This window comes from Balaenoptera physalus (genome assembly GCF_965194825.1).
Source record: "Balaenoptera physalus genome assembly, contig: HAP1_SCAFFOLD_601, whole genome shotgun sequence".
Lineage (NCBI taxonomy): Eukaryota > Metazoa > Chordata > Mammalia > Artiodactyla > Balaenopteridae > Balaenoptera > Balaenoptera physalus.
The window spans coordinates 254,524-267,145 of NW_028126143.1; the positions used below are offsets into that span (position 1 = coordinate 254,524).

The 12,622-nt window shown below is 52.2% G+C and overlaps 1 pseudogene across 1 annotated transcript; it reads right to left on the bottom strand.

The window, feature by feature from the left end:
* Positions 1 to 228: 228 nt before the first annotated feature.
* LOC309653560 (thioredoxin, mitochondrial pseudogene) lies at positions 229 to 8,502 on the bottom strand (annotated as a pseudogene). The gene is made up of 2 exons: positions 8,497 to 8,502; positions 229 to 813 (listed from the first exon to the last, which is right to left on the bottom strand). The product of its transcript is annotated as a thioredoxin, mitochondrial pseudogene (transcript).
* Positions 8,503 to 12,622: the final 4,120 nt, after the last annotated feature.

Consider the following 12,622-nt stretch of genomic DNA (forward strand, 5'->3'; position numbering starts at 1 on the left):
GCAGGCTGGCCCCGGAACTCTGTCCCAGCATCCTGGGAGCACGGCAACAAGCCCTAGAAGGAGCAGAGAGTGGGTGAGGAGACGGCTGTCCCAGCTCGGTGGCGGCACCGCTCCTTGGGCGGCCACCCTGGCGGTCAGCCAGGTTGGGAGCACTTGAGGCTCCTGTGTTTGGAGGCCTGGTCTCCAAAGCACGGACCCACAGGGGCCAGGCAGAGGAAGGAGGTAGGAAGGGCCGGCACAGAAGGGCTATGAGTTCTATCTGGGTCCCCCGGGACCACGGGGCCCAGGTGGGCAGGGGCAGTCAGGACGCTTCCCTGCTTGTCAGACAATCAGCTTCTTCAGGAAGGCCTCCAGCTGGTCCTCATCCTTGATGCCCACAAACTTGTCCACCACATCCCCATTCTTGATGGCCAGCACGGTGGGCACAGCTGATACCTCATACTCTATGGCGAGGTCTGTGTGGTCATCAATATCCGCCTTGGCCATCACCACCTTTCCATGCTGCTTGGCCACCACCTTCTCTAACCTTGGCCCCAGGATCTTGCAGGGACCACATCACTGTGCATGGAAATCCACAACCACTGGTGTCTCACTGTTGACAACTCAGTCTTGAAAGTCTGGTCCATCCTGGATGTTAAAGGTCATTGTACAGACTCTGGTGGTGTATATTGACTGGGCTTGGCTGGGTGTTACTGTTAGGTTATTAGGACTGCGCTGTGGGGTCTGCAGGGCCCTGGAGGCAAGGGGCGCCCACTGACTCTGAGAGGGCTTCCTGCAGATTATGGAGGCCAGGAACCTCCCCAGGAGAAGTCGCTAAGCCATCTCCCTGCAGCGAGAGCAGAGGGGTGCACAACGCGGCCCTCCCCACCGGTCAAGGGCACTTCTGTTCCCTATTCATTTCTTTACTCACTGCCTGCCATCCAGCTTGCACACATCCCCAGTCACCCAGTTGCCGCAGCCAATGGTATTTGTAGCTTTCCTGCCCCACGGACAACACTGGACAATTGTGAATGGAGCATCTACTGGCCAGGTACTGTGCTAGGTGCTCTGCTCCAGAAATGAGAAGCAGATGTGATCCCTACCCTCATGGGACTCACGTGATCAGTCATTCCTAATTAATACTCAGGTCCCTTGATTGCCACTGCTCCCTTTGGCAGGTTTACTTAAATGCCACTTAAATCTCCCTATTTTTGAAGACCTCTTCTTTCCTTCCCTTCCTTCTCTTCCTTCCTTCTTGCTTTCCTTCTTCCCCTCCTTCCTTCCTTCTTTCCTTCCTTCCTTTCTTCCTTTCCTTATTATACATGTCTTCTCAAGGCAATCACTTCTATACCTACAGCTTCAATTACTTTGTGTATACTCTAATGACAACACAATTTTAAATGTTGTTTTCATTTACCAGTTTTTTTTTTTGTTTGTTTTTCTTTTTTGGTTTATTCCTAGGTATTTTATTCTTTTTGTTGCAATGGTAAATGGCAGTGTTTCCATAATTTCTCTTTCAGATTTTTCATCATTAGTGTATAGGAATGCAAGAGATTTCTGTGCATTCATTTTGTATCCTGCAGCGTTACCATATTCATTAATTAGCTCTAGCAGTTTTCTGGTGGCAGTTTTAGGATTCTCTATGTATAGCATCATGTCTTCCGCAAACAGTGACAGTTTTACTTCTTCTTTTCCAATTTGTATTCCTTTTATTTCTTTTTCTTCTCTGATTGCCGTGGCTAGGACTTCCAGAACTATGTTGAATAATAGTGGTGAGAGTGGACATCCTTGTCTCATTCCTGATCTTAGAGGAAATGCTTTCAGTTTTTCACCATTGAGAATGATGTTTGCTGTGGGTTTGTCATATATGGCCTTTATTATGTTGAGGTAGGTTCCCTCTATGCCCACTTTCTGGAGAGTTTTTATCATAAATGGGTGTTGAATTTTGTCAAAATAAACACTCTTCATCGCGGTGCGTGGGCCTCTCACTATCGCGGCCTCTCTTGTTGTGGAGCACAGGCTGCAGACGCGCAGGCTCAGCAATTGTGGCTCACGGGCCTAGTCGCTCCGCGGCATGTGGGATCTTCCCAGACCAGGGCTCGAACCCGTGTCCCCTGCATTGGCAGGCAGATTCTCAACCACTGCGCCACCAGGGAAGCACGTATTACTTATCTGGATGAGTAAGTTTTTGGCATCCCCTTAAAGTCATCTCACTCTAGGGTCCCGGCCCATGAGCCATGGGAGGGGGTCCATGGTGGTGGCATGGATGAGTCTAGGTAGGCAGAAGGGCCATAGAGAGTCATGGGATGCAGCTTGCACTTCCTCCCTTGGCAGGAAGGTCCCAGGGAGAGATTGCAGGGGGTCCATGAACATGGATGGGGAAAACCTCTGCAGTTAACCCAAATTGAGCATTTCTGACAACTATGACTATAGAGGAGATGACAGTAGCATTAACTGTATCTTTGATTTGTTACCAATTTGTCACCAAGAGAAGTCTGATGTATTTTCAGAGCAGGTTAGAGTTGAAGCAGATTTTATTTGTACCCACCACTACTTTGAAATGACAGAAGTTATTAGTACCACCTCTAGAGCTTATGATTGGAAGTACTGAGAAAGAAGCACATGTATTATGACATTGGAATTTCTTTTTTTAATTTAACTATATTTTTACAGAATCGAGTTTCCTTGTAATCTTATGTATATTATTTTATGTATTTATGCAGTGGTAATCAATATAGTCAGTAACTTGCCAAAGAAGGTCTGGGGCGTAGAAGTGCTTACAAACCCCCTCCTCTCAATCCTTTAACCTCCTGGGCCAAGTCTTTTACTCTGAGCATTGGAGATAAAAATCCCTGCCCTCCAGTATTACTGGGAGGATCAAATTCGACACTGTGCACGAACATCCCCATGCCCAATGTGAGGTGTTTTCAGTATTCAAAGGATGTGAAGTGAATGTGACATTCCAAATAGAAAAGAAACAGCAATAACTCACATGCATTTGCTGCTCGTGCTGCCATAACAAAGCACCGAAGATTGGGTGGTTTAAATAACAGAAATTTATTAGGACTTCCCTGGCGGTCCAGCGGTTAAGACTCTGCACTCCCAATGCAGGTGGCACGGGGTCGATCCCTGATCGGGGAGCTAAGATCCTGCACTCAGCGTAGCCAAAAAGAATGAGAAACAAACAGAAACTTATTTTCTCACAGTCTTGGAGGCTGGAAGTTCAAGTCAAGGTGTCGGCAGGGTGGGTTTCTCCCGAGTCCTCCCTCCTTGCTGTGTCTTCACACGGTCTTCCCTCTGTGCATGTCTGTGTCCCAGTCTCCTCTTCTTATAAGGACACCAGTCAGATTGGATAAGGAAGGGTCACCCTAATGACTGCATTTGATTTATTTACTACTTTAAAGGCTGTCTTTCCAAAAATAGTCACATGCTAAGGTACTGGGGGTTAGGACTTCAACATATGAATTTGAGGCGGGAGACACAATTCATCCTATCTTGAAAAAAAGACTGGATGCCTACCCAGGTCAAGGGGAGCAGAAGGGGCGACCACCCACCTCATCTCACATCCACGGCAGGCAGGTGATGGAAATCTCTGTCCTCACTCCTGTTTACTTCTCCAAGTGCGTTCACCACGTGCTACCACCTGATACAACCATCTCCCTTTGTAGTTTCGGTTCCAGTCTCCCTGAGGAAAAGTAGGAGCAAGCCCCAAAGCAAACCTCGGCCAGAGGGTTGTAAGTGAAGTTGGCGAGCACACCCCTCTTCTTTGTTTCATACGAGAAGCTTGTGGCAGATGCTTCCTCACAGCTGAGACATGCTCTGCAAACATCACCGAGAGGCCACTGCGGCATGGAGCACACGACTCCTGGACTCGCAGGCCTTTCTGAGTAGGCCAGTCATGCAAACAAATATTGGCCTATGTGTTAGGAGCCGTTAGATGGGCCTCGATGAAATTACATATTGGATTCCATGAAAACTGGGCAGTAATTCTCACGAGAAGTTTAACACCTCTTCCTACTGTCTTTTTTTTTTTTTTTTAAATAATAGACTTTTTTTTAAAGAGCAGTTTTAGATGTACAGAACGGTTTAGCATATAGTACAGAGAGTTCCCAATTTTCCTCCTCCCACACACCATTTCCAGTGTTAACATCTTTTGTGTAACAGTAGTACATTTGTTACAATGAATGAATCAATATTGATAAAATCCACAGCTGACATTGGAGTTCACTTCCGTTTCTGTACAGGTCTACCTGTTTGGACAAATGCAAAATGTCATGTATCTGCCACTACAGTATCATGCAGAATCCATTGACTGCCCTGAAAATCCCTTGTGTTCCCCATATGCGTCCCTTCTTTCCCATCCCCAGAACCCCTGGCAACCACTGATCTTTTCAGTTTTGCCTTTTCTAGAATGCCGTAGAGTTGGACTCATACAGTATGTAGACTTTTCAGATTGGCCTCTTTCACTTAGTGATAGGCATTTAAAGTTCCTCCTTGTCTTCCCATGCCTTGATAGCTCATTTCTTTTTATTGCAGAATGATATTCTATTGTGTGGATGTGCCACAGTTTGTTTATCCATTCACCTACTGAGGACCATCTTGGTTGCTTTCGGTGTTTGGTGAGTAAAACTGTTGAACATTCCTGTGCGGGTTTTTGTGCAGACATAAGTTTTCAACTTAGTTGGGTAAACACCTAGGAGCATGGTTGCTGGATCGTATGTTTTGCTTTGTAAGAGACTGCCAAACTGTCTTCCAAAGTGGTCTTACGTTTCGCATTCCCACCAGCAACGCGGAAGAGTTCCTGTTGCTCAGCACCCTGTTAGCATTTGATTTTTTGCCGAGCTGCGTGGCTTGTGGGATCTTAGTCCCAAGACCAGGGACAGAACACAGCCCTGGCAATGAAAGCGCCAAGTCCTAACCCCTGAATTGCCAGGGAATTCCCCATATTTTGTCTTAATGTGCGTTTTCATTGTGATATGTGATATTCTGCATCTTTTCATATGCTTGTTTGCCATCTGTATATCTCTTTGGTGAGTTTTTTTTTCCCAGATCTTTTGCCCATTTTTATTCTGTATTGTTTTCTTATTGTTGAGTTTTGAGAGTTCTTTGCATATTTTGGATATAATCCTTTATCAGATATGGATTTTGCAAATATATCTCCCAGTCTGTGGTTTGTCTTTTCATTAACAGTGTCTTTTGCAGAGCAGAAGTTTTTAATTTCAGTAAGTCCAATTCAGCAGTTTTTTTTTGTTCACGGATCATGTTTTTGGTGTTGTATCTAAAAACTCACTGCTAAACCCAAGGTCGTCTAGATTTTCTCCTACATTATCTTCTAGGAGTTTTATGTTTTTGCTTTTGACTTTTAGGCCCATGATCAATTTTAAGTTAGTTTCCGTGAAAAGCCTTGAGGTCTGGGCTAGATTAATTTTTTTGTTTGTTTTGTCTATGGATGTCTGTTGTTCCAGCACCATTTGTTAAAAAGGATATTCTTTCTCCATTGAAATACCTTTGCTCTTTTGTCAAAAATTAGTTGACTATATTTGTGTGGGTTCCTGCTGCCTTTTTATTAAACATTTGGCTACTGTTTAGGGGGAATACTGATAGCATTTGTTGCGAGCGGATTCTTGTATTCCAGCCCCCTGCAGTCAGCAACCAAAAATACTTGTTTGGAATATAGATATTGTGCAGTGGATACCTGTGTAGATCGTTGCTGCTCACGGCCTCCAAATTAACCTTTATACTTTTGTCAGAACGCACTAGCTCCTTTCCTGCTCTACTTTAATGTGCTTTTTCTCCTCTTTTCTTACACCATTCGAAAAATCTGCAAAACAGATGAAATAAAATAGTCTAATTTAACACGTTCCTACCACCCGTCTAGCATTCAGAAGGTGGAATTTCTCGGTGTTATTAGGATAAATGTAGGGGGTCGCGTTTCCTGTCTGAGGTCTTACAGAGTCCCTGGGGGCTCCTAGGAGTCTGTGGTAAAAGTGCTCGACTCCTTACTTGCAAGAAGATCGTTGGGATTATTGGGACACGATCAAACAGGCAAGATGGATTCCAAGCTCCCTCGCATTGTTAGCTACGGAAGACCAGCTGTAAAAAAAGTGGTCACACCGGGTCCTAGTTTGGAAGCGAGGATTTCCACCACTTTCTCATACTTTAAATGATTGGCGTCTGCCAAGTAATCAAAACATACCAAGGAACCTTTTCATGGTGTTCAGTTCGGAATTTCCAAGCGGCTAAGGACAAGCACGGCTGGCAAGCCAGAGGGCCAGTTTGGCTGCGCGGCTACTCGAGAGTGTGCGGTAGCCGGGGGCCGTGTCCCAGTAAAGGCGAGAGCTGTAATGCTGTCAACTTGTTATTTACTTTCCAAATCTGAATGACTGAGCAAGGCGAAAGGAGAATCAATCAACCACAATGTGACCCTACAGGCGGAAAAAACGCAGCGCTCCCATCAGCAGGCGGTGGGGGAAGGGAAGCACGTGTAACCCGGGCAGGGTTGCATCAGGAGCTCGCTCGGGTTTTCTGTTGCCCCCCTGGTTTTTCGATTGCCTGTTAATACCTCAGCATCAGTCCTCACAAGCCCAGGGAGCCCGGGAGCAACGACGGGCAAGCTCAAGGGAAGGTCCCACCACGTCCTTTTGGGGGGCCTTGAATGGCAACTGATACAAAATAAGGCAAAATCTATTCTGCTGATTCACAATTATGGAGACTGTGTAAGTGTATCTTTTATTGATGTGCTCTAATAATAATGTGCAGCAACCGTCGTTTTACATCACTGACGTTTCACAGCAATATTTGGCAGCATAATTTTTAGTCTGCCTTTTTGATGGAGGACCAGCCCCTTAAACACTCACTTCGGGCCCCCTCTCTGCACAACCAGTACAGCAAATGGCCCGGTGTCCCAGCAAGGAGCAAGTGAGGTGCCAGTGTAAAACGCTGAGTGTGTACTGGGCTCTTGGGGCGAAGCTCCTTATACGCCAAAGGGAGGGGCAAACTTATTCTAAAATATTCGGCAAAGCAGACACCCAAGGTGCCGGCGGGTGGGTGCAGATGTTTGTTTAAGTGAACTCAGGCCTCGAGTGGGGGGCAGTTGTCGCCAAGCAGGAGGGGAGGCAGGAGCGCTGGGGCCTCGGGTTCACCAGAGCTGGGCCGAGCGAGCTGCGGCAACCTTAGCACTTGGCTGGGGCCCGAGGCCCGACGCCTCCGGGCGGGGGCGGGGGTGAGAAGGCCCGAGCGCCCGGCTTCTTCCCCCTGCCCCCGCCGGGAGCCTCCACCCCGCTGGGCCCGAGTTTCTTTCTCCCCACGCACTGCCGGCTCTTCACTGGAGGCATTTTGCAAAGGTCGAGGCTCCCCCCTGGGCCCCCACTTTTCCGGGGAGGGGAGGAGACCATTGGGGTGCCCTGCCGGCCGCCGATTTTGAGGGAGCGGCGTCCTCAGGCAGGTTGCAGGGGTTCTGCTAGGGCAGCTGGGCGGCTGCTTCTTGGAGGTGGGGGAGGGTAACAGAGCCGTGGCCCGGTTCCCCCCTCCCCTGGAAACCGCGGTGCTGGTGACCGGGCTCCTGTCCCCTCCTGGCTGGGTCCGGGCCTGGGACGGGGTGGGCACAGGCCTGCGTCTCCTTCCGCCCGCATGGAGGCCACGAGGAAGGGACGGGGTTCGGATACACTAGGGAGACCCGGGTTCCCTTCAGCCACCCCGGGCGCGGCGGGGAGAGCAGAGTCAGGGGTGAGGGACGGGGGAGGGTTGCAGGTTCCCCCGCCGTGGGGACGGGGCGGCTCAGGACGCGAGTCTTCCCTGGAGCCCTGGGGGAGGGGCTGTGTTGGGGGCGGACTCTCCCCCTCTTGGTTGTGGGGGAGGGCAGGCCTGGTGGCCTCACCCTCCGTGGGGGAGGGACCGGCTTGGGACGCGCCCCTCCCCCCCGGGCGTGTGGGTGGGGGGTGTGTCGGGGGGGGGAGGACCCGGGCTCCCGTTCCCCGGCGGTGGGGGAGGGTGCGGGCTGGGGGCCGTGGGGGGAGGGGCCGGCCCGGCGGCGGAGGCGGCCTCCCTGGCAGTCCTCCCGGCCGGGGTCGGCGCGCTGGCGGCCGCTCCCCCCGGAGGTCACTGCCCGTGCGGGTCCCTCCTGCCGTCCCGCCCTCTGCCGCCGCCACCGCTCTCGCCCCAGCCCCCCCCACCCCCCCGCACTCTCTGCGCTCGGGAGCGAGGTGGCGCCAGCGCCGCCGCCCCGCCGCCGCCGCCGCCGCCGCCGCCGCCGCCGCCGCCCCGCCGCCGCCGCCGCGCCGCCGCCGCCGCCCCGCCGCCGCCGCCCCGCCGCCGCCGCCCCGCCGCCGCCGCCCCGCCGCCGCCGCCGCCGCCGCCGCCGCCGCCGCCGCCGCCGCCGCCGCCGCCCCCCCCTCGGCCGCCATTCGGCCGCCATTCGGCCGCCATTCGGCCGCCATTCGGCCGCCATTCGGCCGCCATTCGGCCGCCATTCGGCCGCCATTCGGCCGCCATTCGGCCGCCATTCGGCCGCCATTCGGCCGCCATTCGGCCGCCATTCGGCATCCGAAACTTTCCAGCGCTCGCGGCTCTCGGGGACTCGGCTGCGGCGGGGCGGGGGCGGCCCGGGGGCGGCGCGCGGCTGCTCCGGGTGCCGGGCCCTCCTCGGCCGCGGCACGGCCCGGGCTCGGCGACGGCCGGCCGGAGGGAGGTTCGGGGCGGCGGCGCCGCCGCAAGTTGCGCTGCTCGCGGCGAGGTGAGTGCGCGGGGCTCGGCCGGCCGGCTGGCCGGGCGCGGGGTGGGGCGGGGGGGAACGCCAACTTGTCCCGCATGGGGGCCGGCGGTTCCCTCCCTCCGGGGTCAGGCCGGCGGCCTGGGGCGCCCGCACGCTCCGTCCGCCTCCGGGGCTTTGGAGGGGCAGGTCCCCAAGTGTCTCTCGGGCTTGGGCTGGGGTGCGGCGCGCTCCCTGCAGGCTGCACAATACCCCGTTTTGGCTGCTCCCCAAAGTGCCGGCGCGTTGGGGGCGGGCGGAGGCTGGGGGGCTCCTTTGTTTCGGGGCGGGGGAGGCGGCCGGCAAGTTTGGGGAAGCGCTCGATTTGTCCCCCGGTGCCCCTTTGTCTGCCCAACCCGGGGTTGGCTGGACGGACGTGCGCTGCCGCGGGATCCCCCGTGGGGGGAGGGGAGCCCCATTCATCCCCGGGCGCGGGCCGGCCAGCCCCGGGCCGGCTGGAAGCGCGGCGGCGCGGGCCCTGGGCGGCTCAGTTCTTGAGCCGCAGAAACCGTCAAGGAAGTCGGGAGCTCCCCAGCCCGGGCGAGGAGTGCGGGCTGGGGGCGACTTCGGCGGACGGGGGGCGTCCCTGGTCGGGCCGGGTCTGCGGAGAGCGGCCTGGGGAGGCTGCAGACCTGTTGCTCCCGGGCTGGGGGGAGGGGTGCCCCCAGATTCGCGTCCTGGGCGCTGCTCCCCAGGGGGACCTTGCCCACGGGGGCCGGTGTTCGGAACGGGGTGGGGCGCGCCTTCGGGGGTCGCCGGAGGTCGCCGGGTCCTTGACAGTTGGGGGCTGCCAGAGGCCCGCGGGCGCTGGGTTAGGGCCTGCCCTTCACGTGCGCTGTCCGTGCGCGGTGAGGCCCGCGCGGGGGCTCGTTCTTAGCACGGCCTCGCATTCTCCGAGCCCCTCGCTTTGGAAATTCCACAAAGTTAGAGTCGGAGGTGGGGTGTTTTTTTTTTTTTTCCTTCTTTCTTTTCTGTCGCTGATGTTGTAGAGCAGAACCCCAAAAGAAACAGAAACCCATGCCCTATTCCTTGTGCCACGGTTTCTGCTTTGCTTTGTCACATGTGGTTTGACCTGACTGCTGGATGTTTTTCTCTCCAGGCGCGCCGCCTGGGTCCCTGGGTTAACCTGAAAGGGGAGGGGCGGGACTCCAGCCTGGGAGGGGGAGGGGAGCGCCACTCTTCCGTCCTGAACGGTGGCCTCGGTGTAGGAAATTGCCCAGGACGATTTTATGAAAAGTTTACAACTAGTCATTCCTAGGAAAGACGCGATGGGTGGGAGGGGGGCGCGAATGTTGAGTATGGAACAGTTGAGACGTGAAGATGACTCTTTTATGTTTAGGGATGTTAATATCTCAAACGTACGGCAGATTTTCGTGGAAAACCCCCCAGCTGGATGATGAATCCAGGGATGAAAGTTGAAGTGCATCACTTGACCCACTTATTAAGATAGCCCCTTAAGGATATTCTAGACCTGAAGGGAACACACACCTGTGGGACGAAAATGGAGACTTCAGGTGTTGATTTGGTGTTGTGCACAGCAGGGTGTGTGTCATTGGATCTTCTGAGGTTGGCTCTTCTTGTGCTTCTGTCCAGGGCTTAAGTCACTCTGGGAATTGTCAACACCCCTCATTTAAATTTCACACCTTGACCCTTAAATCTCCCAAAGCTCACCCCTCCTGAAAGTTTGGGTGTTTAAATGAAGTGTGTGGTATCCTAGTTGGTCTCGAATCTCACCTTTAACCATGGGAGTGTCAGTTTTCTCATCTGTGTGATGGCATCATGAGTCTACCTGGGTGAGCTGTTAGGAGGGTTTCAGCGCTAGCCAGCAGAAAGGGGAATAGAGCCCGAGTCCAGCTCCATCAGGACACCTAACGCTTTGCTAGAAAAGCAGCCTTTGTCCCCGTTTGGCCTGAACTAGTGAAAGGGCCCACCCTGTTGTTCTGCTCTACCGTTGACCTTCAAGTCCTGTAACTTTTCTGAGTGTCGTTTTCTGTATGTAAAAATAAAAACGGGAACTGAAATCGTGGTGCTCATTGGGTAGTGCAAGGACAGAAAGAGGGAATGTACGTGTAATTTTTTTGAAAACTACAACGCTGCCTGTAAGTTTTAGTTGTTATGGTATTGTGCAGGTAGAGTAGTTTTCCTAATGTTACTCTAATGCCATGCAGTGAGGATTTTACAGGCACTTAATGCCCTGTGTGCAGCAATTATTTTCATTCTACTTCAGAGGACACTGACTTGTTAATATATGGTGGAGGGAGGATTGTTTGATTCCGAAAGCCCAGCTCTTAAGCTTGGTGTTATTTTGCCTTCCTGTGTATACATAGTGTGAATCTTCCCACTTGGAGACAAGCTCGTTAAATTACACACACACACACACACACACCATTTCTCTTTCTCTCTCTCTCTCTCTCTCTTTCTCTCCCTCTCCCACACAGAAGAACCTACATTGAAATCTGTTTGTACACCTAGATGAATCTCAGCAGAAATCATGAAATGTCCACCACAGTGGAAAGATTGTTTTCATCTGTAGCTTAATTATCTGGTGTGGCAGCCACTAGCCAACATGTGCATATTTAGATTCAAATAAACTAAGATTCAGTACCAATTCTGTTGTTACTAAAATAAACAATTCTGTTCTTTCAGTGCTCTACCCATAATTCACATACCCAATAGATGTGTGTAACTAGTGGCCGCCATATTGGGACAGCGCAGAACTTGCAGAATGTTCTATTGGAAGGCGATTCTCTATAGTTACTGCAAGTAAGGATTGATAAAGAAGGCAGTAAAGAGAGTTAGTTTACTTTTTGTGGGAGGAGGGGAGAGGCTGTAAGAGTTTGAAATAATTTACTGGTAGACTTTTAAAAAAAAAAAGGTAGGCCCATTTCAGCTAGCAGGTGACCTAGGAAAGTGATTTCAGTGAGGTTGACAGCTGTGGTTTTTTAGATTGAGGTGGTTTGGATCACTTTTGAATTAGAAAACCAGAACTCCAAGCTGGAGTCTCTCACTGAGTATTTAACCTTGGACACGGCATTTAGTGTCTTTGTGCCTCAGTTTCCCCATGTGAAAAATGGCATAGCCAGTCCCCATGTTGCCTGCCTTTGAGTGTGTCGTGGCGAACATCTCTTGGGATGGTGGGGAGCCCAAGGTGTCACCGTCAGTGAAGCCCCTCGTAGGTGATTTAGAGGCCTTAGGTGATGTAGAGGCCTTATCTGATATGTTTAAAGCGGTGTTCGCCATGGGCTACCTACCCCTCCCCCCAAGTTTATGTCTTAAGTTTTAAGGTTTAATTTCTTGAGGGTCAAATCTTCTCTTATTAAAAGACTGATCAGGAATCCTTCCAACAAAGTGAGGCTTAACAATAGTCAAAGTATTTTTTAAAAGCGGCTGAGTGCTGGCCGTTTCCTGTATACTGGTCCCTGAGTCAGGATGTTATTTTTATTACTTAGTTGGTGTGTTCTTTGCATAGTCTTTTGTATTTTTTTATAGCAACGTATTAGAAATTTTATTTGTGGTTGGGGGGAAAAACCCAGTTTTGCATCTGTGAGAGAGGTGACTTCCCAGATCCCCCTCTGCCATTTGTCCTCACTCTTGCTTTCTCTCAGGACTGCTGTGACCTGTCAAGCTTTTGAGACACCTGGGATATCCATGATTCTCTTCCAGAGGCGGGCAATGGGTTCCTGCAGAGGGAAGCCAGGCCCACAAGAGCCATCTCATGTAGGTCCTGAGTGTCAGGAATTCAGACCCTTCATCAGTTACCTATTGGGAGGGAGGACCCCACACCCCAACCCTGAGGCTGCCCCCTCCTTGAGCTTTCCGCCAGGTGTCTGGGTCTTGGGCTCTGCACACGTGGTTATTGCCAGGCCTGACCCGGGCCAGAGGACAAGCACGATCACT